Source organism: Notolepis coatsorum (assembly GCF_963971535.1).
Source record: "Notolepis coatsorum genome assembly, chromosome: 2".
Lineage (NCBI taxonomy): Eukaryota > Metazoa > Chordata > Actinopteri > Aulopiformes > Paralepididae > Notolepis > Notolepis coatsorum.
In genome coordinates, this window is record NC_140166.1 from 194,892,539 (window position 1) to 194,897,077 (window position 4,539).

A 4,539-nucleotide genomic window follows, 5' to 3' on the forward strand; every position below is an offset into this window, starting at 1 on the left:
GTTGGAACCAAGGTGTGCAAAATGGGGAAAAGTTAATTTCACTAATCTGTTTAAAGGCACAAAACAATGGTGACTTATTTTGCACATAATCTCACACACATCCAAAAACTCAGTTTTGCACACATTCATTTAGTTTGACCGTTATTGAGAGTAAATTAGATTGAATATGGCCATCAGTGATGTCATCTGGGACATTGAAATCATTGTATACAGGTCAATGAAATGATAAGGTCCCTATGAAACAATTTATTGTTATTTTTTTCTACAATCATTTCAGGGTGCTGTAATTAACAACACAAACAAATCAGCACTTTTTTTTGGTGAAGTGCCCCTTTAAGAATGTCAATTCTGATCTTAGTTTTCACTCTTATCTCCCTACCTACCATATTTTTGTTCAGTTTGTCTCTCCTGCCAGTGTTACGTTTATATTTTCTTGTTACGTACCTGGATATTATGAAGTTGGAGGAGTGCTGGGAGTGGGGAGGAGGGGGTGGGAAAAGTGGGAGTTTTCAGGATAAGAGTGGAGGAGGAGGAGCTGGGGGTGAGGGGGGGCACTGCGGTGGTATGGCCTGCTGTTCCACCATGGCTGCTACCAAAAGTGGAGGTGGACTTTATTATATCTGAGAGAATGAGGGAGGAGGGTAGAGGAGACCCAGAGGATTTGGTGAGGGAGAGGATGCAGGAGAACAGGGCATGTCACTTACAAATATACACAGATGGGTACATGGATCCAAACAGTAAAAGGGTGGGGTTCGCAATCCACATTCCCGCCCCTGTGGGTCATCCAGAACAGACGGCTGTCAAATGGGGTGTCAGTCTTTACATCAGAGGTATGGGCAGTAAATTGGGTGGAAGAAGTGAGGCCGCAGCAGGTGGTTATCTGCTCGGACTCGATGGCTGCGCTGATGGCTCTGCAGGGTGGGAGGTCACGGGTCAGGCCGGATCTCATCTGCGAACTGCTGACTGCATTGTATAGAGCAGAACGGGCAGGAATCGAAGTGAGGTTCATATGGGTTCCAGCCCATGTGGGGGTGAAGGGCAACGAGGCTGCGGATTTGGCAGCCAAAGAGGCCCTGAGGAGGGAGGAGGTGGATGTGGGCTTAGCCTTGGGGCATATCGCAGTAAAATAAAGGCGGAGATTACCAGGAGGTGGCAGAAGGATTGATTGCAAATTGTATTAACAGATTGCAGAATGGGTACAATACAGTACAGCTCAATACACACAATTGTTAAGGGGATGCAGACCAGAGAAAGACTTTCGTCTTGTTTACATCAGGGTCCCCCATTTTCAATTCATCATAACATATGACATACATGACATACAGATAGACAGTACTGCTACATACATACATTTATGACATACCAGATTTACAAATACAGTACTGTTTGTGATACAAAAAGAGTCTAAAAAAGAGAGTATATACATTTGACGAAGAAACTACATTGGAGGAGGTTGGGTAGGTGGGGAGGAGGGGGGGAACTGTACATTGGAGGTGGTTGGGGGGGGGGGGGGGGGGGGTAACTACATTGGATTATCGACAAAACCTTACTTGGTCCCAAGAAGAGGGTCTCGTGTATTATTGGGTTAGGACATTTACTGTACATTGGAGGGGGTTGGGTTAGGACATTTACAGGGGCCAGTTTCGAATTGCAGTCTCCCGTAGGTGTTCCTTGAGAGTGGTTTTGAAAGTGGGTAGTGATTCATATTCCTTTACAGCTGTGGGTAGGGCGTTCCACATTGATGTGGCATAATTGCGAAACGTGTTTAGTCCCTTGTTTGAGCCGAATCTGGGTTTAACATGATTTGTGGAGCTCCCTCTGGTGTTGTGGTCGTGGTATTCACTGACCTTTGGGAAGTATTTTGACATGTACATGTACATGGGTACCATAGTCATGTAGTGTATCTTGTAGACCAGGCCCATTGCAAGTTGCTGTACTCTGTCGTCTACTCTAAGCCATCCTAGGTTGTCAAAATGGGCAGGGGTGAGGTGAGTGTAGAAAGAACGAGAGGTAGGCAGGTGAGCGTAGATGGGTATTTAAGTTTCTTCAAGTTTCTTTAATAGTTGTCATACAGAGGTACAGAATACTTTTGTACAAAATGCTTCTTACTGTTGCGCTCCAGAGACTGTGCATGACAAGATAAGTATGAAATAAAAACATAGTAAAGATTAGAAGTAAAAAAAGAGGTCACAGTGTTCAGTTTAGACATATGTACAATGTTCGTAGACGTAGTTACCATACAATATACAATACTGTGCAGTGTACTAATATACAATACTATATAGTGCAAGGCATAAATGGACGAGGTGCAGTTTAGGTACAATTCACAGTAGGTGTACGAGTTGTAGTGCAAATCCTTTATCAATAAATATAAAGTGTAAGTGTGTTTGTGTGATCTAAAGTGTGGAGAGTGGGTGCTGCAGTGTGTTGTTTGTTTGAGTGAGTGTGTGCGTGTGGGTACTAGGAGTAAGGTCAAGCAGTAGTCTGACCAGTTTGTTTTGTGATGTTTGTAAAAAAAAATTTAGCGCCTTTGAGGTGCTTTGGTGAGGTGCAAGCATAGTTGTAGTACCCTTGAATGAGTGCTCCTTCCAGAGTCTTCAGGGTATTCTTGTTTACCAGAGAGGAGATCCGGTACAAGAATCTAGTTCGTTGGTTGACTTTTTTTATTACATTGGATGCCATTTTGTCACAGGAAAGATTTGCCTCTAGGATGGAACCTAGGTATGTAATTTCATCTTTCCTTGTGACAATATTGTCACCCACTGTAACTGAGAAGCCGTCGGTCTTGCTGAGTTTGTTATTTGAACCGAAGAGAATGGACTCTGTTTTACCCAGGTGTAATGATAGTTTGTTATCAGTGAGCCAGGTGCAGATTTTGCCTAGTTCAGAGCTGAGGGAATGGGAGGGAGAAAAGAGAGGAAGGTTTTATTAACATAATGTAGCGCTTTTATCCAAAGCGCTTTACAATTTGTTACTCAGATTTTTACCCATTCACTCACCGACTGTGGAGGCAATTCAAGGTGCCAACCTGCTCATGGGGAGCAATTAGGGGTTAAGTGTCTTGCTCAAGGACACATTGACACGCTGCCCGGGAGGAGCGGGAATCGAACCGGGAACCTCCGGATTGCCAGACGACTGCTCTACCTCCCGAGCCACTGTCGCTTAAGGGAGGGAACGTCACTCTGGGGAACAGCAGAAGAGAGCAGGTGATAATGACAAGGTTGAGGTTTGGACACTGGGGACTGGCCTGCATTGGGAAGCATGGAAATGGACTGTGTGAATATGGGGCAGAAGAAACGGTGCAACATGTGTTTATGGAATGTGCCAAATACACACCGAAGAGGACTGTGCTGTTCACTGCAGTACTGGATGCAGGGATGCCTTGTGTCTCTCTCTGAGAAGTATATTAGGACCTGAGGAGCAGCAAAGGGCAGTGGTGAAAGCTGTCATGGAATTTCTTGTGGACACAGGCCTACATCTTAATAAGGTGTAAGGCCCCATAATTGTGCAGTACCTTAAAACAATCGGTGTGAGGCAGCAATACGCCGGTTTTGTTTTGTGTGTTAGGGGGTTGAGTGGATTGTGCAGTGGGTGGCGGTGTGCGCCTTTTGTGGTCGCGATCTGACATTGAACCATTGAAGAAGAAAAGAAGAGGGGAGAATCATAGATATATATGGGAGAATGGAAGGCTGGCCGCCTGTACGTTAATGCCAAGCAAGCAGTGCAAAAATGCTTCCGCATTCGTCACCGCACGCTAGTGCGGTAAAGCGCCCTTCTTTTCAGACAAATGCTACCGTGCGTGCACCGGCGGCGGCGTGCTCGCTCAGGTGCGTGCGTGCGCCGGCGTGCTCGCGCGAGGTGCCCGCGCATGCGCATGAGATCCCGCCTTGGTTGGAGCTCAATATATATAAGTCACCGCCTCTTATTCACAATCTGGCACTAGCTCAATTGGCAAGGACACATGGCTGTGGATCCTATGGCTTGTTTGCTGGCGAGTTCGAATCCCATCGAAAATATTTTTTAACGTGATTTTTTTTTAACGTGTATTCTTTCGCCGGTTAAGGTTAGGCATTGTTTCGGAGTTGGTTAAGGTTAGAACGGTTAAGTTTAGGCGCTGTTAAGGAGCTGGTTAAGGTTAGAGTTTGTCAAAGAGAATGGCAATATAATTTCTATGGTTAAGGTTAGGCATTGTTTCGGAGTTGGTTAAGGTTAGAACGGTTAAGTTTAGGCGTTGTTAAGGAGCTGGTTAAGGTTAGAGTTTGTCAAAGAGAATGGCAATAGACAGCCTATTTCCGCGCGACCTGGGCGCTGGGCGGCGGAAAATGAAAGGCGCATTACTGCATGCCACTACGGTAAGTTTTTGCACCGCTTGCTTGGCATAAAGCTCGATTTCCGGGTCGGTAGGTGGCGGTAAATGGCCCAAATTTTGGTGCCCGTCCGCCGTAAAACACCAAATAGAAGAAGAAGAAGAAGAAGAAGAAGCAATACGCCGACGGGCGTCTAGACTGCCGGAAAGTAAAAAGAAGAAGAAGAAGGATA